We start from the raw sequence: 25,035 nt of genomic DNA, 5'->3' as shown, positions 1-25,035 counted from the left end.
GGTGACATTTGTCTAGTTTATCACTGAAACATATTTTCTCCTCAAGTCATTCTTAAGCCCAAACGGATTGTATGTGCAAAAACATGTCTGTGGTTAAGATTTTTCTCTTGTTGATTCACCAGGTTAAAGGCTGAGGATAGGAGCTGTTCTTTCCTGGAGGTAAATGTGGAACTATGAAATCAATTTTGGACAATTCATTCAATGATATTTACAAATTAGATACATGAAATACGAGATCGTATAAATTAACTACTGCAAAGAAACTTTACTTAAGTTTATTTACAATCAAATTAGTTTAATTGACTCTCATGCAAGAAAGAATAGTATCACCAGCACCACAATTCAACATGAAAGCAACAGTTTGATGTTTGGGATACATGCATATGCGCTTTCTTGCACTGACTGAATGTAAAGATGGATGACATGACAGCTCCCAAAAGTGAAGCCAAATCATCTTGATTGTCTCCAGGTGACCTGAACCGAATTTTCCAGTTATTGAAATATCTCCTGTGAAAACCCTGTGAGATCCTGTGTTAAGCAGACCTGATGCCAGCTGCAGCCCAGGTCTTTGTTCTCTGCTGGCTCAGATTTGGGTGCAAAATTTTGTTTCTAAAACGATTGATTGTACTGAGCTAAATGATGCAAACAGCGTATATAAATTATTAATTGGAGGAGATTTGCCTTTTTACAGACTGACTCCCACAGCTGTCAAAACTAGGTCAGGGAAACTAGGATAGTGGAAGCTCATCGCTATCACTGGCACATTCCTAAAATCTGTCCAAATAACAGTGATAGGTTCAACAGGCCGCAAGGCACATGACCACCTTTTGTTCTCACTTGCAGTTTGCAGGAAGGCCACAGAAAAAGAAGAAGGATTGACTGGCAATTTTGAAAAAAAAATTCTAAAAATATATATTGAGCTTATATATTATGCATTTATTTTGAATTATTTATATATTTTTTGTTCATTTCCCCTTCCTATCTTATATGAACTAAGAACTCACTAGAGGAGGAGGGCAGGAGAATAAGGAGCTGAGGGGAGGGTGGAGGGAAAGGGTGGGGTAAGATGTAACTACAATGAAGAACTGCTAGAGTTAAATGGAGGTTGGTAAGATATATAATATGACAAATAATTGTATTTTAAATGTTTAATTCTTGATAAAATATAAATATTATATTTTTTATCTTCAGAACTTCAGCTTCAAGTAAAAATAAGCTTTTCAAAATTACAATTTTCCTTATTTTTAATAGGACGGAGAACAAAATGTACTGATGATCTGAAGTCTAACTAAACACTAAAATTGAAAAGGGATTACAGGTACTTTTATTAACAGCTAACTACCATATCAGTTTGAAAATCAATATGAATTAATTTAAAATAAATAATTTAGAATTAAATAAACACTTTTACAAAAAAAAAGACAAAAATTACATTTAATTCCAGAACCTAAAGAAACGGAAAACACAGTGAAACATAAATATTTTATAAAATGCTGTAAGGCATTTTGGAATTTACTGATCATTGCCTGTTCAGTATTTCTGAGTATTTGCTGTTAAAGTCCTTTTACACTGCCACAGCAAACATTAAAGACGTTACAGGAGCCCCTGTTGACAAAGTGGTTAGTGAATGTAATGAGTTGGCACTCAAGTCATATGACTCAACTCATACTTTCAGTCTGCAGCAGTGGGACACAGTTGAATTTGGTTCATTTCCCAATGCTCAATAACTTATGAGAAGTGGAATTATTGATGACTTGTTTATTGGATTTAATCTTTAAAGGCTGCCAAGTGAGTCGAAGCAAATTGGATTTCTGTCCGTCCCTATAACATTAGCTGGATGTAATGGATTCTGCTGTACCTTTGTACACTTTCATTTTTTCAGCTTGTGTACCAACATGTGCTGTAAAACATTAAATATGATAATATACAGACTTCAAAGTTTAAGACTTTCCTGGGATTACATCTACTATCATTCAGATGTGAGGACAAAAGCAATGTTTCAATTCAGGGGTCGTATCCTTCAGCGGCTCAGGGGCTGTGTCGGCAGTGTGTGAATGATGTGTGAAGGAGAAAGTGCTACACATAGAGGTACTGTATGAATGTGTGTGCTCTGGTGAAAAAGCTAACAAGCTATCTATGTGGATGGCTGAGCTGCTGTAAGTGCAGCTGCTAGTAGCTGGTGGTAAGAGCATGACAAGCTGGAGACATGAATAGGAAATCCTCTGTAGACCAGACCGTCTCATTTTGCTCCGGCCTTCACGGTCTGTGTGGTTCACGAAGGCTTCCTTGGTGGGCTGAGTCCGCAGCAAGAAGGACCCTGAATTAGGACACAGCAAGAGATTTCACATTCTAACCTGGAGGAAGAGAAGTTTGAATCCACAATAGGATTCCCACAGAGCTCCTGAGTGGATTCCTTACATTACATTACATATCGTTTTGCTAACACTTTTATCCAAAAATTTTTTATAGTAAGTGCATTCAACCATTAGTGTACAAACCCAGAACAGCAAGAATCATATAAGTACAATTTGCCTAAAAAAAGCCAAACTACAAGTGCTACATGTAAGTGCAATATATAACTGCAACTACTCGCAACTACTACTAGACCATCATCTTCTTAACCAAGGCGTAGTCGGAAGAGATGTGTCTTTAGCCTCACCATTTCATTAATTGTCTCATTCACCGGTCGACCTTTCTGAGATCTGCAAACAAAACACTGGTTTGCAGGCCCACAATGACCTCAGTGTTCAGCTGCAGAGTGAAGAGAATCCAGCACTGTTACGAAATACGACTGACCAAAGGTAGCACTGAATGCAGGTCATCGAGTCTATCAGCAGATACATGTTAACGCTGCTGTGTACACAGGTGAAATACTTTCACATTGTTGTGACAAGGTTGTGTTAACTGATCACATTTATGTGTCAGTGAAAGAACACTTGATGATGAATTTGTGTCAACAAGAGCAGGTGGGAATGTCCAACTGCTAACTGGGTCATCTGCCCCATCCGTGCCTACATGGTAAACCAAAAACTTTATATCACTGGGGTTATTCACTCACTTTTTTCAGCCTCTGCCTCAAAGGAGAAGTAAGAATATTTCTTTAAATTAACCCTATTCCTCTTTCTTAGCTGGATTGGAGACCTTTCTGTTGTTTGTGCACCATAGGGGTTTCTTTATTCAAGAAACTATTTCAAAACAAGTGCACTTTTAAGAAAGACCCCTGCAAACCAGTGGAAAATGTGCACAGCTTGAAATCAGTAACTTGACTCAGTTAATGGGTGTGTCAATCGAGTACGCTCAATAAAATAACACACGTTGATTTGCTTTGTTAGCGTTATCTTATCGCAGGCATTACAAGACAACTGAGTGATTCAGTTCGGCTGTGGGACGATTTTGATTGTACCTTGATCTTCCACACAGAGTTCCCAACATCTTGATTATAGCGCCGCTCTTTGGCAAGTCAGTGAAACACCATCAATCATCCCTATGGGGAGACATTGTGGCAGATAGTTTTGTATGTCAGACTGCTACAGTGCAGGAGAGATAAACAAAAAAATGGTTGCATGAAGTTTATAGCAGGAGAATAGGGCTGTCATATTCAGTGCAAAGGGACACATCAGATAATACTCATAAGACAACAGAAAAAAGATTCCCTTATAGATATGCATGCACACTGTAAAAAATAACGGGTCATAATATGGTATTCTGTAAAGGGACAACAAACAACTAAAAAAACTCATGTTCAGTGGCTTTTTGGCCTGTTAGAGTAGCACCACAGCTCTGACACTAGAGGGCAGTGAATGCAAACAGAAGATACACCCAGCATATCAGCAGGGCCATGATTACTTCTGTTTGTACCATATGATATTTTTGTAGTGACAGAAGGGATGAGGTGCTGCAGCTTGTTTATAATTTGTAACAGCAGGAAATCACCACCACTATCGTGCTTAACAACGAGACTTTTGGTTATTTTGATGCACTGTGCTGCAAATAAGAGCATTGTAGGTCCAGCAACTGCAGGCAATTAAGAAAGACTACAAAATGAGAAAGGAGAGAAGAAGAGACGAGAGGGTTTATATTAGCCTATGGTAATTTATTTAATCTTTCTAGTTTCAGAAGAAGGTTAAAAGATTGCTGCCATTATGCGTTCACGGCATGCACTGAATTGATGCTGACATGTTGGAGAAGTGAATTACTCCATATAGGCACAATTATTACAGGCACAAATATCTGATAAAATGAAAGAAAAGTATATGAAGGAATTTCAATTCAGTGCTCTTTGGTTAAAGAACCACTCCTTCACGCTGCAGCTATCCCCGTCCATCGCTTCTTCACTGCTGCTTTCCTGCCATGTGCATCTGATCCTCTGCCCCAGGCCATGATTGGCCAAGGCTTCAGGACCAGACAGTCTGAAATCCTCTCATTGGTTGGCGAGATATGGCACATAATCCTAAACTCCTCTCACCCTCCGAGGATTAAATTTGCTGTCCAGTCATCTTCGGAAAAAAAGTGTGTCCCACTGGTTGGGCTTGGATTGTAGAAAAGCAAAGCATAAACTCTTTACAGGCAATCTCTCATCACAGGAACATGCAGCTGCAAACGCAAGTGGTGCAGCATGAGCTGGCTGTGAGGGAGATTCAGGCCACGAGTTAAGCCAAGGAAGTAATTAGCGTTGTCAGGAAACTGAGGTCTAAACTCTCCCCCTCGACTGTCAAAGCTCAGTCCCTGCTATCTCTCCTGCTATTCAACTTTAATTGTGTGCTTTCACCCTTATATTTCTTTTGTTAACATATCTTCCTCTCCGTCCGTCCTCCTGGCTAAAGGAAACCTGCACTGACTAAGTGTCAGTAACTACCACTGTTTGTCTTCAGCTCTGCTTCAGCCTTCCTTTTATCAGGACATTATTATTATTTGCCCTCAGTGGTAAGACTTGCAGCACTCGTCTGTCACTTCTGCTTTCGTCCAGAGGAACTGCCTGAGATAAACTTAATCTGCTGCTGTCCCCTAATTGGACGTGGGGAAAATTCATACAAATAACTCCACATCTTTTCATGATACTTTTTGACAAGCTCTCTGTGAGTGATGCCTGGAGGAACCCTTGAGTGCAGGCTGATTATATATGATTTGGTCTGAACCATGATCTCCATTAATCCAAATGGCAGATGAAGGTTATATTCAGACCTCAACATGAAAGATATCATACATAAAAATTAAAGAAAAACAGAGATATTGCTTTAATTTAAAAGACAAGTATTTAAGTGTTTCAATTTAAGATTCACTTGTCGGTGCTGTCGATGTTTGAAGAGCTGCTACTCTGATTTATTCACTTGATCTCTTAATTACATTCATCTACAGCTTATTTGAAGATGAAATGGTTTAATATGTTTTTACTGTCTTTTCGGAAACACATCTAAATCAGAAGTCAGGTTGCAGCCCATACAAATAGTCATTGGTATCAAGTACATGTACCTACTACGTATTAGGGCAATGTTGAAGTAGAAAACTAGAAAATCAAGTTTTAATATTATCGGAAAAATTTTGTAATTGAGAAGAAACGTAATATTATGAGAAAAAGGTTGTAATTTTATGAGAATGAAGAAAAACTAATATAGTAAATAAGCAGCAAGCTGAATTTGTGCTCGCAGGATTTTCATTCCTGGATCCAAAATCATGAACCAATCTTGTGAAACTATGAAGGCCCTTCAAATATCAGCAGATGTAACCAACAGTATATAGTTGCCCCTTACCAAATATATCCTCCTCCACAAAACATATAATGTCCTCTGCGTCACACTTTCTTTGGAATAGACACAGGTTATGATACAATCTTTTTTCAAAGTCCTGATACTTATAATAAGTTGAAGCTAATGTGCCTAAAAAATCAGTATTTTGTTATTTGTGAAACCGAAACTAAAGTATAATTCAGCAAAATGCTCTGGATTGGTAATTTCAACATTAGCGACAGACTGATCTTCTGATGTTCCCCCACATGACAAGCCTAAAATTATAACTTTATTCTCATAAAATTACAACTTGACTCTCACAATACTTTATTTTTTAAATCTCACCCCAAATACGTTTCTTCGTAGATACAGTCTCAACTCTGTTGAGTGATATTTTCATTTGGAAATATCTTAGAAACATTCAGAAGTATGTGTAGTACAAAGTATGAGAGGGAATTAAGAAACTACCAAAGCCTAATTTTGCAGCAGCTTAATAAAGTCAGGCCTGCACACACTGAACCACACTCACCTTATCCCGATAAATAGCATCTGCATTATTTAAAACTGCCTACAATTCTAATTATGAAAGTTTATGACTAAGCATTGAAGCATGGCGAGGCACCATGGCGTGATGTGCTTTAGACGTTTCTAGAAATAAAAATCTCAGGTATTGATTAATGCAAAAACAGTTTAACTACATTCATACTGACATATGCATATAATTGACCAGCTGTGCCTATGCTCCCTCCATGATAGTGTGCAGGGACATCCCTCGGCATGGAGCAAAATGGTAATGGCAATCAATAGCAAGTATTGATTATCTTTAATGGAGGGAGAGTAAATGAAACAGTCTGGGATAAGAAGCATGCAATAAAACATGTGCCACATATTAAAATAGTCACAGTTTAGAGAGTAGGCCTATAAAAACAAGACATGCAACCTTTATACAGACACACACCCCTAAAATAACACTGAAATTCAAAGTATCTTTTGAAATACAGTTGCAGAAACTAATGAAACTAACTCTGATGAATTTCTATTCAATGTTTACAGTGGTGAATTAAAGAATTACCTCGATGAGCCTCAGTTGTCCTTACTTGAATATGAGTTTATTTCAACATGGATCTGTTAACAGAGAAGATTCTAGGTCTAACGCACATGCTGACAGCCAAACCAAAAAGCTTAAAGTAGAATAGAAGCATTTCAGTATTATACAAAATGGGGGTGGGGGCAGATAGCAGTCTGTGTCACTGTTAGTTATAACAAGATCCCTATTATGCTCATAAGATACAGACTCTCAAGGTTCACCTTATCGCAACACCAGAGACAGGATGGCGATCCCTAACATAAAACATCTTATCTAAAGCATTCCTGCAGAGGCTGTCAGTGTCTGCACACGTTGTCAGATGGAAGATAAGGTGGGTTAGCTTTTGGAGGCTAAATCTTTGTTTTATGTGAGATTACATGAGGAAATGTATTAGTGGAGTTCAAGTTTTGTTCATGGTTAAATAATATAGAAGCATGCAGTAAACCCACTCATGGCTGGGGAATTCTAGCTTGATGTCCAGAATTATGGACAATTGCAACTCGTCCAGCATCCAATCCATTCTTTTAATGTTGGACTGCATTTAACCTAGAAATGGCAGGAGCACTCTCCCTGATTGATCCTCACTGAATTGTGTTTAAGAGGAGGCCTCTGTTTCTCACTGTCACGTCACCATTGATTGGCCTTGTCTGGCTTTTAACGTCCACCTCCTCTGGGTTAATTACAACAGTGCCCTCACCAGAGCATTAAAACAATGGATATGTTTATTTTCAACTTTCCAATTTCATTTGTTTTCCATGTGAGTGATGAGGGAGATGTGGGTAAAAATGGATTTAAAAACAATCCGGACAAGGGTGAAGCGGCCGTGGGTCTGAAAGCTGCCGTGTTGTGACGTGTACTGACTGATTGATGCTGCTGATGAATGCATGTTTGTTTGTGGCTGAGTCTAGTTGAGGCACTCACTGTTTGTTTGGCCAGTCAGAGAGGATGTGTGTCCTCAGAGGTTGAGGGCGAACCAGCCAGTATTTCACCATGGTTTACAGTGTAGCCCAAAAACCAAGTCTACTCTTACTTTTCATGTGAGACATCAACATGTTAGAGTTAGGTTTGAGGTATATGGTGTCACTGAGCCTCTCACAGAGAAAGCACAAGGCAGGACATATATTAGGTAGACAGGTAGACATTCAATCCAAAACTATATGTATCTATCCATATCTAACTTAAAGGTCCAGTGTGTAAGATTTAGGTGAAAGGGATCTATTGGCAGAAATGTTATGCAGAATAATCCTCATGATGTTTTCACTAGTTCATTTCATCTAAATTGTATGAATTGTAGTTTTCTTTACCCCAGAAAAGGCCCTTTATATTTAAATACTTTATATTTACACCGAGGGGACCCTCTCTACGGAGGCTGCCATGTTTTTTACATTAGTCCAGACTGGACAAACTAAACACCTTTTGAGTTTTTATGACAACTGTAAATAAAAGACATGGCAACAGTGGAGGTGAGTTTATGGTTACCTCTTAGATCACAGGTAGAAAAAGTGATCACAGTGCCATTGTAGATGTGTGATGCCCTTAAATCAACAACGTGGTGACAATGGAGAGTATGCTTATCTTGTTCAGCCAAGTGAGAAAATAACAACGAGAAACACTTCAAGTATTTTTAATGTCTGCAAGGATGTTAAATGATTTCCTACATCGGATTAGCCCACCTATTATGCAACACAAGTATTACAGTGAGCCAGTAAGAACAGCAGAGCTCGCTAGCAGAGCCATTTCAAGCCATTATCAAGCCATTACAGCGCGCTGCCTACTGACCTCAGTTACATACTGTCCCTATACTGCCTCTACTGTTTATATACATATTGCATCCTGCAGATGCATAGTGTGAATTTCTGAGTACTTCCATAATGGCCATACAAAACAGACACAGGATATTCGAGGCAGCCATGCTAAAGCAGTTTAAAGCTATATCTCCAGCCTAATTCAGAGTTAGAAGCAAAGCCTCCTGGGACATTCTTACAGAGTTCTTTCTGGAATAATTCCCACAAGCTTAAAACTAAAATGAATGATCCTGTACTATGCAGCAGTGTTGTTCTTGAAACTTGAGCAAAATAATTAAATGGGAAAAAATAGCTGAATAACACGCCGTGGTTACATGAACATTTCACTCACTGTTAATTAAATCCCACCAGTGTTTCCATGGAGAGGTTTTTATCTTTTCTGGACAAACACAGGCAGCAGGTGGCCTGAAGTCCATTCACTTGTGCTTCACACCGTACTGAAGGGAATCATCACAGTGTGCTTTTTGTCTGGAATGAATTCTCAGGTCACTGAAAGAGGAGCAAAAACCTGCAGCGCTTTTTAATAGAAAAATCTATTTTTTCTTTTGCCTTTTAAAGAAATACTTGAAGGATGCATTCAATTATACTTGAGCCTATGTACTTTCAATGAAAGTGGAATTGTAAATGTGATTTAATGTGTTTTGTACACTGTGTGTGTGTGTGTGTCTGAAGTAAACTTTGAAGTAAAAAGTCAGTTACTGGAAAGGCTCCTGTGGTGAAACCTGAGGTGAAATGCTGAGTAACAGTTTGTGTGTTGCATTTGTGTATACTGTAAGACTCTCTTGAGTCTGTTTATCAAATTGATTCAAATCCTGCTCCAGATCATTCAATTTGTAATTCACTCGTGAATTTGGAGAGAAAATTGTAGTAGAAAAGATCTTTTGTAACATGCTGTCTGTTGTAATAGAGTTTGTATAGCTGCATTGGTTTCAGTGTCTCAAGTGCAACAAACACTTTAACCACAATTATCAATTCATCAAATTTGTTATTCAAAATGTCTTATTATGAGATTTTCAGTGAACCTATGAATCATTTCATGATATGATATGATTAATGAGTGTAGCTACGATTCTCATGGTTTTTAAAACAGCGGTGTCAACTTTGTTTTCCTATTCCTGCCATAAAACTAAATGTGTGGTGATTTCCATAAACTTTGATTTTAACATACCACTGAAACATTATACATCCTCTGAGGAACCAAGCACAGCATCTCCAAACATCTTCACCTCTCTCCCTGTGTGGCCTGACTTCTACAATGCTAACTTTAGTAACAAACACACCGTTGAACGATTCCACAGATGTCCCACTTGGGGGGAGCTGCATGTTGTCAGTGGTGCCGGTGTCGTAGGGTGTCCAGGTTTCAAAGACTCAAGATCAAAGGTCAAGACAACTGTGACAGATTCCTGACTCTGATACTGTGACTGGCTGCTGGGTGAGTCAACTTTGAAGGAAGCAAAATTCCACTTCTTAGAAGCCAAGATAATAATAGAGAGTTTAAGTGGTGAAGGAGCATGAATGTCTAGTGTAAAGTGTGTACTGTGTGTGTGTGTGTGTGTGTGTGAGTGTATGAATCAGTCCACATCATACATGGGTTGTATGGTAATCGGCTTGTCTGTGTGCATATGGAGGAAGAGAGGTGCCGCTGGGACACAGTTTGACAGAGAAACTATTTGAGGCATCTGCCTTTGATGTCTGTTCAACAACACAGCACGACCGTCGTCTGCGAGCTGTTGGTGTTGTAGTGAACAACACGTCTGTCCGTGCAGCATATTATTTCCCATCATATTCAAACCAAAGCTCGCTATAAACTTCTGCAGCTAATCTAGTGGAAATTCACTGTATGTATATCACCTTGACTGTTCTTACAGTATTGAACCTCAAATTAAAACAATGATCAAAATATGAATAATAATAATAAACAACTTTTCTTAACAGTGTTGCAAAATGCTTAACAAGGGAGACATAATAAGAATAAAACAGTTAAACATGAGATTGAGGAATCCAACAATAATAATAAGCTGGAGTACCTGCAGAAAATCCACTCAAACACAGGGATAACATGCAAACACCAAACTGGGATTCCAGCCTTCTTGCTTCAATGCAACAGTGCTAAACACATGCAGTCTTCCATTGATTGCTGAAGAGAAATATCTTCAGAACATTTTCATTACTGTATGTCTGCTTGCAGGATTTTGGCTTTTGTAATTTTCTCATATGATCTACAGTGACTTAATCAACTTACAAGTCTTATCATCAGTTACGACTACCAGTCACGTGCCAAGCCAGCTAATTCTGTGGCCATCTGAGGGCAGGCCGTCCCTCCTCCAAGAAGATTGACCATTTGTCATATTGTTTAGAAACCATGACAACGAGTGGTCATGACCCTCAGGTTTGGGCTGAGAGAGACAGTGTCCTCTGGAACGCATCATTAAGAGTCTGTGGGTCTACAAAGTGGGAACAGCAGAGAGAAGGGGAGATGGGGCAGTCTTGAGCTGAGATGGCAAGCTGCCATGGGAGTTTAACTTAGTGTGCTGTCACTTTGTACCTGCCACTCTGAGGTCTCGCAAGCAAACCACTAAAAGCCAGTGCCCTTTTCCAGCAGTGAGTTAAACACCCAGCTTCAGCACAGGCTGTTTTAGCCCTTATACACTCTGCTTCTTTTTGGATGCATTGATATCCTATAAGCTCAATGCCTCACTGGAAATAAGAGTGCAGCTCAATAAGTACACATTGCCCTTTTCCCACGTTATATTTTCAGTTTGATGGCGTGATGATCAAAAGCACTGATGGCATGCTGGCTGATGCTTTCTTTCCATTGTTGACCACTCTAATGTAGAATGCCTGCAGGGCTTCCACGCTCCCTGACATGGCATACTTGGAAAAAATCAAGATGTATTTCCAGCTTTTTCTTAGGGGGCTTTCACATCTACCTTGTTTAGTCCGAACTTTTGATATATTCAGTTTATTTCAAACCTCCTACCATAGTCCAGACCAACGGTTTCATTCCAGATCAAAGGGAAGCATGGTTTGGGTTGTTTGCAGTCAGAAAATTTTTTGTTTTCGATAGTTTGGACTTTCAAGCCAATTTAATACATACAAAAGTATTTTGTGCGATCTCTAAATCAGAATGTGAAACTACAATAACAGGTGCAAATATATATGATGTAACAAAGATGCAAAGAAGGTTCAGGCCTTGGCCCAGACTTACAGGTGTGAAAACACACAGAAATATTCTACTGTATGGTGTTGTGTTCAGAAAGAGACTATAACGTTCCATCTAAAATGATGTCAATATAACAGAGTCACAACTTGACATAACTTTTCTTTGCTTCTGTCCCATTTTCTCATCAGAGCTGATGCATTATATTTCCCAGGCTCAGTTTCTTGTTATTCCTTAATTTGGAGACAATGCTTCTGTCACACTTTCCCTTCAAACAATTTTTACACAGGCCCTATAATCATTTTCTCATACAAGCAATCAGTCCTTTTTCCTTTCCCCTGTGGCAAACAGGTTTTCATTTGAATTAACGGTTCCTTTTTACTGAGTAAGAAGTGTGGCAGAATAGCAAAACTGATTGTACAATGGTTGAAATATTCATGTTGATTGAATTCATCCCAAAGGAACATCAGAGAGAGGTTGTGTTTTTTTTCGAAGTGTACCATCATATTAAGAAAATACCCATAAAAGTTGAAATCCATACACGTGTTAACAGAATATTAGAATAACATAAATCTGATCAATTGTTTTGCTTCATTGGTTTTTCTCCCAGTCTTATTGTGAGCGGTAATAGGAAAAGAGTGAGTCATTTCAGGCTCATATCTGCTGTGTAACAATATGTCAAGTATCAAGTGTGGCTGATGCTTTATTATAAGTTTGAAGAGTTAATGAATACAACTATTGTTTACATAGTTCCCTCCTGACTCCAGTCATATGTTTAAATGAGGCATGTAAATAAGGACTGAAACCACTTGAAGCTAAAATTACCTTTTCCTGACCTTTAATCGGGACAATTGCTTTCCTTCCATCAGTTTGGCTTAACCGTGTCAACTTCTTTTTCCCGGTCTCTCTCTCTCTCTCACTCCGTTCCACTGTCGAGCCTTCTGTCTGTCACAGCTGCCAAGCATTTTCACCCCTATCTGGTTCCATCACACTGAGAGCCAATGCCTTTAAAACCCATTGAATCCCTCCCAATTCAATTTCAGGACGGCAACACTGCCTCATGGGCTACTGCCAGCCCAGACTTTGCCCGAGACGTGGTCCCAAGATTATCAGAGACCCCTCCAGGTATTCTAATCTGGTGGTGCTTCCTGGGCATGCAGTAGCAGATGCTTGGATATTTCAGCTTAACTCTGCTGTGACATCAGATGTCCCCCTCCACAAGAGAGGCTGCTGTCAGGTGCCTTTCTGGAGTGGTGGACTGGGACATTTAATCATTTTGTGAATTAAACGGGATTATAGATGCCTGGATATAACCACTGCTACAGCAAAATGGCTTTTATTCTTCAGATGTATACTCAGTGCTTACTTTTGAAAGTCAACTTTAGTACCCCGCAATCCTGAAATGAAGCCCCAACTTATGCAAGGGAGGAATCAACTTCTGCAGGTCAAACATGAACATGTTTAGAGTTTTCTATCTTTTATTTGCATTTGGTAGGACACAAGATAGAATCTATGGGAGATACACTGCAACTAAAATAAAGTGTTTTTTTGAAGAAAGCACCTGTATCTAAGAAAGAATGAAAGTTCATTAATTCACAGTTTTCTATGTTTGCTTCCAAGTTCAGAGAAATAATTGCCAAAGCTACCAGGAGCTTGTGGGTAGATCAACACTTTCTCCAGCATGTTTCATCTACACCCACACTTACTCATGTCAAACTAGCACTCCATCTCTAATTCTTCCTCTCTCTCTGTTTTTCATCTTCATCTTTCAACATTGACAAGTGTTGACACATTATTTCCTGCCCTGAGCAGTGTTAACTATGCAGCAGTGTTCCTAGTTTTAGATCTCATTGCCCCCAGCTGAACACCCCCTCATCTTTACCATTTTTCATATATCCTTCTAAATTGTCCGACGATTCCTGTCTTTGTCTCCTCAGACAGTGGAGTTTCGCAGTGGCATAGTGATGTCTAGAGAAAGCAAGATAACCTTTTTCCCAGAACCCCCGGGCTAATCTGATTGCAATCTGCTTTTCTAACTTCACGGTTTCTCTGATTTTGTGATTGAGAATTCCCTCCAGTTATGCACATGATGAGGCAGTGATGCCACATCTGACCCAAATCTGTATCAAAAACACGGGAATTTTTTATTGAACTTTAGTACCCACTGGCTCTGGCAAGGCATACAATTTCAGACCAAACCTTCACCAAAATACAAAATAGGTTGACTTGATTTTCACTCATTAGTTCAGTGTGCTTTTAATATATATGTTTAAATTTAGCATTTTATTTCAAAGGGTCAAGTTCAAACTACTTGCATAACATAATAAATATAATTTACTTAATTATAACTGTACAAATACAGGTTCTTAGATGTTTTTTATAACCATAAAATATTCTTCACGACTTCAGTCATGAGTCTTACAAATGATCTTACGATTGTTCTGATCATCTATCATGGATCAGCCCTGCTGAATTCCTGCTCTCCCTTGAGGCCAGAGCGGAGCCTCAGATCCTCGGGCAGCGATGCTAAGTCCTAAGTTCCTGAATCCTGGCTCAAGACTGAAGGTGACCGGGCTTTTGTAGTCAAGGATCCTCAGCTCTGAAACTGCTAGCTTGAGAATTTGGGGCTTGCAGAATCTGTGACATCTTTTAAATCACTTCTCAAGACATATGGAATTTTAACTTGAAACCATCCATGCATCCATTAGCTGTGCCACTTAGTCTCATAGGGTCTTCAGAGGGCTGGAGCCATGTCTCGCTGATATTGGCCTCAGAGTGGTCCTGAACCTTAAACCTTCTTTTTACATTTGATTGATCATGGAGAAAAAAGTAAAAACTCATTGAAAGAGTGTTGAGTTTGAAATGTGTAATTTTAAAAATTTCAAAAAGTATCATGAACTGAAACTGTGCCAGGTTGAGAGCAGTGTGTTTGATGGATTACACACAGATTTCATCATCAAGTCAAAAAGGACTCTTGATCACTTGAAGTGTTGTTCATTTTTTTCTGCTTTCCCTGACCTCCATAGCTTCATAGCTGTGATAAGGTGTCACAGCAGATAAGAACAGTCCCTGGAGTGAGACAGCTCAGCCTCCAACCACCTGCGAAGAGACGTCTTCTCTCTCAGACATTTATGAGCTGCAATGATTGCACGATTTTATTTGTGGCTGAATCACAGACCCAGAGAACCGACTGGACAGTGAGCAGAAAGCCAGCTGCTTTCATCAACACTGATCCTAAGACACACAGAAAGACAACAAACGCAGAAAAATCCTCTGAGCTGCTCAACAAAAGAATGTTTTTAAAACTTTAAATACTAAGACATGCACAGTTGGAAAGCAGAGATTCAGCCGCGGAGATATTTACATAATGTATAATATACAGTATAATGCAGACTTTGGATGACTCCTCTCTGCAGGATGATGTTGCTTTAGCCTCCAGGCACAGGCCTATTGCTGAGCACTGATCACAAGTTCCAAGATTTCCTGAGTCTCTTTGTTTCATTACAGCTACTTTTAAAACTCTGTGCTAACAACTACTCTAATTCCCCTACAAACATGTTAACAATCCCTGAGAATAAAAAGTTGGATTTCTTTGAATTAAAACTTACACTCACTGCAAACAACTTTCAAAAAATGGGTCACTTCCTAATGCCAAAATTTAATTAAGTATCCCACACTGTCCCATCTGCACCCGGGCTCATTAATTATTACTTTCCCTAGCCTCAGTTATCCCTCTCCAATTAACTATTCATAAGTCCTGTAATGATTAGCAATATGTTTTGGGCTAATCTCTGTGTAAATTAAGGGAGCTTTGTAAGAGATAAAGCAATTTGCCACTTATCTGCACACAATACTAAATAGTCTATCGACCTCCGAGGGTTCAAGAGTGGTGGGTGTTTCAGTCAAAGCGCAGTATTTGCTTCTCTGTTCATTGTTCAGTGAATCTATAAAGATACCAATGTCCACATTCACACATGCAGTTGTATTTTTTTTAACTTTGTTATTACTTCATTTATCTGAGGTTAGTTTCAGAACAAACAAAAACAAAAAAGTTGATGTTGAGGTCAGTCTGCAGTCAGTCAGCCTGAGGAGTAAAGAAGTAGGTGTCTGTTTCTTAACCTATAATGTATTGAGTATTTTCACTAAATCTGCTTTCAGTCATGTCAAATCTCCAGACATTTTCCAGAAAAGCTGTGTGTGAGAATACAAATGTCTGAATCCATCACTTTTCTAAAACCTTTCCTGCAAGGCCCCTTCGTCGCATGTCCGGAAAATGTTAATGTTAGCCCATTTGAGAAAACAGCAGGAAAATGCCCCGAAATCTCACAGCGAGCGAGTGATGACGTTAACACGTAGAACAGTCTACAAACATCCTAACTTTGAAAGACAATGAGATTGTGCCAATGTGCTGTAAACAAAAACAGATGATTTCCACAGCGGAATTTATATTTCATGTCACGTGGCCCCTCACCTGAATGTCCAAACATTTTCCTGAAGTTGTGAACATTTCAGACCCGAAGAAACTCTTCGGGTGGTTCATACGTGCAAGACAAACTCCAGAAAATGTGTGGGCCCAATTTTTCAGACATACCAAACATGTTTGATATGTTTGTTATCATATCTTCCAAAGATTTATATCTTGCATTGATCAAATTCATGTTTACTTGCCAGCAGTCTTCTTATTCATTGCTTCTGCAATCTAATTTCTATGCTCTTTCGCACATTTCCACTGCCAACTGTCCATCAGCAGAATTGCTAAAACTGGCAGCAGGATGCACATCACATTGCCTGTTTGCTGCATTTGAGAATACATCTGGATAATGCAAATATAGCAGGGACCCACTCACTGAAGAACGGTTTCATGTTGCTATTAATGGTCAGAAACTCTGCAGGTTACCCTTAAAGTCTTTTTTCTATGCAAATATTCTGATATTTTCTGACCTTGGTGGTATAAAAACACCCTGTGGCTTTTGGACACATTCATTAAAACACAATAATTAGCAAAGAATTCGGGCCGTTGTCAGTTTGGTCTCGCTAACTAAGATAACATTATTGACTCTTTTGAAAACCATGAGCAGCAGGGGATTTCTGATCTTGCGCGAAAGGGAAAGCAAGACGCTGACAGTTGGGCCACACCATATGAGGTTCATAGCACACGGAAAAACAGAGAGTTGACATTTTCCTTCTTTGGAGCTTTGAGATTAATAAGACGTTCAGTATTGACACTTCATAGAAAGATGACTGTGCTTTGGTTCGGTCCACTGTAATCAAATCAGATGCTGTGGTGTATGTTAGATATTGAAAAAAGAAGTATATTTCATTAGTTTTAAATTCAGGCTGCAAAGGTGAGGGAACATCTGAAGAGTGTAAATAATAGAAAGATACAGTAAGTGCTCATCAGGCTCGAGTCATGTGTATTAGAAAGATCATTCTCTCATAGGGTCAGAGGACATTCACTATTAAAGGGCAACATCAAATGTTCTCTATTTCTACCTTCACACAAGGATAGAGGAGAACATCTCATTGTGACAGTCTGAAAGGATGAATCACTTCTTTGGGTCTAACAGCTGTGAAAAGTATTATTGAAAGATGCTGACATTCTGTAATTTCCAGTTAAACAAGAGTAACGTTACATAGTAAGTCAGAGTGACATAAGTAGTTTTAAAATGCATATTCCTGTAAAGCGCATTTCTAACTTACACATAATTTGTGTGGCTAAGTGCAAGGATTGCCTGGAAATACAGCGACAGCAAAATAACAAAAGTCCGCAATGTTTGCAAAATGGCATCATTATGTCGGGGTGGTTTCTGCATCCGTCAGCGTGTCCCAACATGACTCATACTGAGACTCAGATGAAACCTGCTAGCTACAAATGACATGTCCTCAAGGGAACGAGCAGTTCTGGAGTCTACGTGTACCAGTCCCTCCTTTCCCCTTTGATATTCAGTCCTGTAGACACTCTGAGCCTGGGGACCCAGTTCACCAACTTGATGCATAAACATTAATTCGATGTGGGAGGGACTCAGAGCGCCCCTCTGCCCTCATCACCTGTCTTACAACACCTAAAGTTTCCTGTTTCATATGAAAATATTCACATATTCTCTCCAGGAAAGAGTGAGGAATATTGCTGAGTTTCCTTTAGCCCCGTGTGGATCCCTCCACTAATTATTGCCTTTGTATACCATCAGTCTTCGGAGGTATTTTTGGACCCACAGTGTGGGCATTCCCCAGACTTTGCCTTTCACATATGATAAACGCATCAAGATATTATCCTGTTAGATGTGTTCACAACAAGACAAAAATCTCCAGAGCATTCAGATGCAGAGGCAAGACTTATAAATTCTGCTAAGGCGACAACACGTTTTTGTTTACAGTCCGGCCTGTATCACCATAAGCTCTTGAATCTTGTTGACATCTTTGTCTGTGTCTTCTATGTGTAGGGCACCTCTTTTTATCCTGAGATATTTGCATTCTGTTTGTTTTTCTTCAGTTTTACTTTTGTCACAAACTCCAGAGAATGTCCACACCAGCTGACTCGCACATTTGAGTTCTCACATACAGCCCGTCTTGAGATTATCTGGAGTTGAGCGCATGTCTGAATGCAGCTGTAGGGTGTGCATTTACAGGCCAAATGGAGACTGAACTCTGAATAGGCCAAATTAAAAAGTCATGTTGGAAAACACTGATTGGCACTGTACATGGCACATTCACTGCACAACAGAGCACAATCAATAATGATCTGTGTTAGGGAAACTGTGAGTGGCAGTGAGTGTGGGAGGCGAGTGGGTGATTGTGACAGAGAGAGAGGCAGAGAGAGAGACAAAGACCACCTATCAGTTTCCCCTCCAACATTAAGTTGTCCTTCTTGTCTCCGCTGAAGGAACAGCTTGTCACAGAGGAACTAATTAAGATGGTAACTTGTACAAATTGAACAGCTCTGCCACCATTAAACATCTGTCCTATTTGTATTTGCGAGCTGCTTGAAGGCAGTAATTCAGCAGACAGGTCTGTGTTTCTCAGCAGCACACCAGTGCTAGCTCACATGACATTTAACCATTGGCCTGTCTGATCATTTGCTGTCTGAAAAACTGAGCGTTTAATCCCTACGCAAACACCAAGCCGCCCTGGAAGGAAATTCGAAAATTGCAAGCATCTATTCCAAGCCTATTCCAGGATAATGTTCTCTTGTTGCACCACAACTCCGAGGTTTCCATTGCAACAGCGAGTTGTTTCCATTGTGCATGCACAGCAGACAGACAGTAATGTTGTGACATTCCCCCGCCCACATGAGCACAGCAGGCTAATGATGGCAGAGGCAAAGTTGTTTCCATTTGCCCACCTTTAAAACATGACCACAGGGAGCTAAGCAGGTGGGTTGAATCTGGAAAGTTTGAAGTTGTACTTCACTTGCAACTTACTTGATAAGCAAATGTGAAAAGTTGGTGCATGTCATAAACAAAGACTGACAAACTATAAAGTGAAGAGTGATAACAGAGGTATATTGATATTATTATAACTGCTTCAACACACATTTTTGAGTCACCAATTTTCCCATGTCAGGATATCCTTCAGTTACAGAGTCGTCAAGACTGAAGCCTGGGGCATTCTTCACTTTATGAGTCTGTGAACATCCAAATTGGGATTGTGCATAAAAGTATAGAAAAAAAACAACTATCCTCCCTTGCTCTCAACCAAACATGATTTGTTTCTATGCAAAGAACCCACCTGAGTTTGTCACAATACCAAACCTTTCATCCTGAGAAACCTGAACTTCACAACCTTGTTGAGGGTGTTTGCATACTGTATGTTGTCATAATGCTTTTAAAATAAAGTGTCATGCAGCATATATCTGCACTCAGTTACTCTTGCATGACAACTCAATGTTTCTTTCAAAAAATGTAATCCAGTCCCAATAATATGAGATAACTAGTGAATAACAACTCAAACTAGGCGTGGTAAAAAAATCTGATTGTGGTCAAAAGACAATTAGATGTATCACTGTCTCACTGGTGGTTGCAGCAGTTTGCAGTACGTTTATAATAATAATAGTTTGTGAGATTATAATGAAGACAATCTGAGTTACTCTTAAATATTTATAATATTATGTCTATATTCATGCAAGTAGGTTGGCATGCTTGCTACAGTTAGTAAAGTGTACAGTCATACTGTTAGTCAGCCTGACATAAGGTTGACTTAGCTTTGTCTTGCACTTCAACCTACAGAGGTGATGTATGTTTTACAGTCACAAGGGAAAACAAGTGGAAAGGAGGGAATTGCATCTGGTGATGTGTTCACTGCAGAAAGGGATCAGGCAGTATCATTATCAAATGGTCAAATGTACAGTACTGTGCCACAGCTGCTGTCTTGTAAGAAGTCTTCCAACCAAAACGCTCAGCTTCTGAATGAAAGCCACCTACACCAACAGTTACTAGCAATGTCAAATTATCAATGTATAAAGGTAGATTTGTTCTAAGGTTTCACACTACAGGCTGTATTATTAGTTTAAGCTGAGACAGGTATATTTTCAAATAAAGATGTTTAATGTGATTGATTTAAATTGGCAGCCATACCATGTGAATTTGTCCCAGAGGATAAATGACCAACTTAAAAGAAATCTGGTGATATCTTGGCCCTCAGCAGTGTGTGGCACTAGACCATGTACCGAGGTGAGAACACAACTCTAGTGTGCAAAAGATCGCCAGGAGAGAGAGAGGTGCAGAGATGTTCGTTGGGGGCCAAAGATAGTCTGGGACTAAATTCTGTGTGTCAGATATTTAATCATATCAGGATAGACTACCACACACTACATCTATTAACCAACCAACACTGATTGGTAACATGAAAACCTATATCCTTATAACCTGACTGACCACGACTGGGTTCACATTCTGCTTGGTGGATGTTTTCTACCATACACATATTGCAGGGGGTTGAATCTTGACATTTATTTACCTTTGTAGCTGCGCAGGTGGAAGACGCACGCTGATGACGTTTTAATCGGACACACAAATGTGCGGTTGTAACAGTAGAGTCATCGAACCCGAGGTTATTCTCAAGTTAATCCGATTTATGTCGCACCGTGTAGCAGACAATAAACTCATAGATGTGGTCACTGAACTCTCAGAATCAGTAGGTGCCCAAATGACAGCGACACCACGAGGCATCAGGGGAACGGGAGCTGGGCGGGAGGAGAGGAGGGTGCGCTCAGCTCGGTTTGGTTGCACAGGCAATGGAGCAGAGGTGTAACTGATCCCAGCTGCTGCCGTGAGGGAGCCAGAGCTATTTCCGTCCCCCGTGGGTTAGTCACGTGTCCTCGGGGAGCCTCAGTTTGAGCTGCACGTCTTGGAGGGAGAAGGAGCGGGAGCGCACCGTTACGCACAGCCGAGTTGGGTCGCAGCATCTCTGACAAGCGTTGATGACCCGGCGGCGGATCAACCAGATCACTTTTGTTTCGGGGCGTTGTCGTGCACGCTCCTCGGTGGCGTGTGTGCGACTCAGATCCATCGCGGTCTGACTCAGTGTGCGTGTGCGTGCGTGTGTGTGATCCCTCAGTCACCGACTCGTCAAAACTTCTGCGCTCGCCAGCTGTGATCCTTACTGCGGGCGTCACATTGTTGCCATCCACCGCCACGAGTCGACGCACGGAGCTGTCAGCGCGGAGCGAGGTAGGCTGCGCTTCTCCTCTCTTTTGGGGTTTATATGGGGATTTCACACAGGAGGGTACACGCTGTTAGTTTGGTAGAAACGCCGTGCAGTGTGATGTTGCTGCTGCAGCATTATGATGATCCATATCGGCTGCTTGTGAGAGCGCATGTGAAGTGGAGACATGCTGGATGAAAACAAAAGAGTGAGGCTGAGCTGGTGGTTCGAGGAACGCGTGAGAGAGAGCAGTGGTGAGACTCTGATGTTGTGCGTAAAGATCCCACCATAGTTACACTAACATTTATCTTTATTTAAAAAAAGGGATTAGAACACACTGTTAGAGATGCTGAAACTGTTTCTCAGTGGAATCAATGTGTGGCTGGTTTGCTGGATGAGAATGGGCTGTGATAGTTTGAAGCCCACTGTATGACTGTGATTTTGAAGAAGTATTGTCATATTTCTTGCACCCATCTCCTCCATCATAGTGTGGTAGTACTATTATGATCCTGGGGTGACTCCCAGCCACACCCCTGACAATAGCCAGAGCAATATACAGACTCACAGAAAGAGTGCCTGATGACAAATGTTTCTATCCAGAAATGATAAATCAAGTGTTTTTTGTCAAGTTATTTGTATCAGAGATAATGAATCCTATAGAAGAACCATCGAAGACACAATAGAGTACATTTACTAACAAGTACACCAGGAATCTTACACTGTCCCCACAGGGCTGTTCCAACATGTCAGTGTAGTTACTGTGGAGACAGTGCTGCAGGTGAAACTGTGGCTGTGGCATCAGAGAAGCTGAGTGTAAGATGTCAGCTCTGCATCAATAATGCAGGATACCAAAACAACGAGGGGCCAGAAATTGAGGTCCGGTGTTGGCCCCTGACCGTCCCTGCCTCTACAGGTGCATTCTGACACAACTAAGTCCAAAATGATTTGTCTATGTAGTTAAATGATTACAAAAATATATAAATAAATATATATATAAATATATATACAATATGATTACATTATGTCATGCTACAGCCGCACAATCAAGGACACATGACAAAAACTGGTTTGCAGTGTAATATGATGCTGAGTAGTGACACAGTGTGTAATCCTTATCAAACTTTCAAAAACCAGTGAATCACCATCTTATAGAAAATGATTAATGTCCCCACTCTCACTTGCTCTCTTGTTAATGCATGATCACTCTGGTTAAGGAGACAGGTCTCCGTGCACGAGGCCCAGCGAGAGAGAGCACTGTTCGTTGGTTGAGTACAGCTGACACCCTCATTCATCAGGGGGCTGCCTGCTTTCTCTCTCTCTCTCTCTCTCTCTCTCCCTCTCTCTCTCTCCCTCTTTCTGTCTCCCAAATTACCCTTAGCTGATCATTATGAAGACATTATAATGATGACAAGAGCAGTGTCTTTGTCTGAGGGGAAGAAAGGCTGCAGCTCCTGTGTGCTGGAGTGATTATATCTGTGACAGGTTGGCATTCTGTGTCGATGCTGCAGCTGCAATGATTTCCAGGAATAGGTATGAACATCTACTGTACAATCGTGAATACCTGGTTCACGTCAGTTTTATGTCTCTGACCTCTACCAACCAAAAAACCGACCGACGAGATGTTTGTTAAGAACTGAGGACTTTACGTTGGAGCAATTTGCAGAGTGGCTGGTGTCCTATAGATGCTTTAATATTTTGCTCTGGTGATTGCCACAGCAGAACCACCATGCAAATTTTAAGCATTGGAGATGTAGTTGACCCACATATAGTTAACTTAACACCCATAGATAATGAGTTCACTCTTGGATTACGTTTCTGAGCTTGGTTGTAATATCACAGTATCATCTACACTTCTGTTAGATGTACTCAATGAAACATTGATGAGGAATTCTAAATGCTGCAGCGATCATTTACTCTCTAATGAAAACGGGAAACGTCTTACTCCCATTTTTTCTGTGCCTGCCCGTCACAACAATTAATCTTGTAAAAGCTATTGGTCACGTTCTTTGTTTTCATGGGGAGGCTCTCTGCACTTATTTAATCGTGTTCTCCTCACAGATCAGTTAGCTGGAGAAGACACAGATCAGAGGAATGTTTTTATTCTGTGCTGTCTGTCAACACTTGATGCTGGTTTGAGTCTGAATGAGGGATTTCTCTCGGAGATTCAGTCTCTTGGCCGAGCTTTCACAGGGAGCCTCTCAAAACAGCAGGGGGGATCTGGTATTTTGTTTTTGTTGGAGTTTTTTCAGAGGGATAGAACTTCAACTTCCTGTGGAAAAAAAGTTTGTTGTTTGACATTTGGATGTGACGGTCTGATTGTTTTTATGTTCATAGTTTTACATGTTAGTGTATGCCAGTGCATATTATATAGGATACATCAGCAGTTAATGTGAACTTAAGCCCTCCCACTTGTTGAAAAACCCACCAACACCTCACTGTTGTCTGCAGTGAGAACGGATACAATTCACGTCCAGGTCAAAGGACTCTGCGATGGACACAGGGTATTATCAGCTCCAGATTTGCAGTGATGAACACATGACATCCAATATAGTTTTGGTGTAAAAGATGTATTTTAAAAGCAACATAATAAAGATTGTGTCAGATCATTATAGAAAGTGACTAAAAATTGCTGTCACCGTTCTACACTGATGTTAAACCCCAGTTTACGTCTCCTGAAAACACTGGTTGCGTATCGGTAGCATAACATGTTTCTGCTTTGAAGAAATTAAATTTGCATCATTTTGGACTTCTCAAGAGAACCTCCCCACATCACGTCCTGCCTTTACTTCCATTTCATACATCAGATTATTTTGGCACTTCACCAAAAAAAGACTATTTCCTTGAGCCTCAGCTCCTCAAGGCCACTCTATCATTTTGCATTTCTCAAAATAAGATTCAAAAGAAATCATACTTATTTTGCAGAGTCACGGGTTGCTCCTTAATCTTTTATTCTGATCTGTTGCTGTGCACAGATTCCCCCTTCCTCCCTGTTTCCATTAGCATGCTGCATTAAACAGCAAGCAAAATAAAAAACCCAAAAACCCAATTCATTTCTTGACTTATCTGAACAAAACACCATTTCTACAGTTCTCCTGCTTTGCCACCATTTATTTAAAGCTGCATGGCTGTGTTAATGTGTATGCGTGCCAAGTACATTCATGCATGTGAGTGTGTGTCTGCAGATTGCTTTCTTATCGTTTCATGATATTGAAATTATGACTGCGTGACAGATTAACTTGAGGGTAGGCAGGATGTGACTGCATTGAGCAGCCGTGCACGTATCTCTGCCATCATGTCAACGGCAGCAACCGCCTCCAGTAAGCATCGCCGTAGTTTGCCTCGCCACTCGTCGGGGGTTTAATATTCAATTATTAGGGTCCTTTGGTTCAAGCTGAGCTGGATGGTTTGTGGAACAGCCCCACTGGTTGATGAGTGGGTATCTCAGTTCAGTAGGCTCACAGTTCACCCCTGAAGGAGGAAGAAACACGGCAGATGGCATGTGGGGGTGTTTTTAACTGACGTGGCAGGACTTTGTTGTAGTTTTGGCTTATTAGTGGTCGACACAGTAACAGGAGCACAGCAGAGAAACAGAGAAAGAGAAAATATGAACTTGTCCTGAAA

The 25,035-nt window shown here is 40.3% G+C and overlaps 1 protein-coding gene and 1 long non-coding RNA gene across 4 annotated transcripts in view; both read left to right on the top strand.

The window, feature by feature from the left end:
• The first annotated feature begins 8,272 nt into the window (after positions 1-8,272).
• On the top strand, positions 8,273-13,105 carry LOC138411502 (uncharacterized). The gene is made up of 2 exons (XR_011244132.1): positions 8,273-11,216; positions 12,819-13,105. It is a non-coding gene; the product is annotated as an uncharacterized lncRNA (long non-coding RNA).
• A 7,890-nt stretch (positions 13,106-20,995) lies between these two features.
• Positions 20,996-25,035, top strand: part of mid2 (midline 2) — a 143,241-nt gene continuing 139,201 nt past the window's right edge. For 2 of the 3 annotated variants that reach the window (XM_020085263.2, XM_020085247.2), the window contains exon 1: positions 20,996-21,440. The gene's annotated coding sequence lies outside the window, so the exon portion shown is untranslated. The remainder of the gene's footprint in view (positions 21,441-25,035) is intronic. The other variant, XM_069531481.1, reaches the window with a different exon arrangement.

The sequence above is a fragment of the Paralichthys olivaceus genome, chromosome 9, assembly GCF_024713975.1.
Source record: "Paralichthys olivaceus isolate ysfri-2021 chromosome 9, ASM2471397v2, whole genome shotgun sequence".
Lineage (NCBI taxonomy): Eukaryota > Metazoa > Chordata > Actinopteri > Pleuronectiformes > Paralichthyidae > Paralichthys > Paralichthys olivaceus.
Note: the sequence above shows the minus strand (reverse complement) of the source record. Positions and strands in the feature narration are given on the sequence as shown.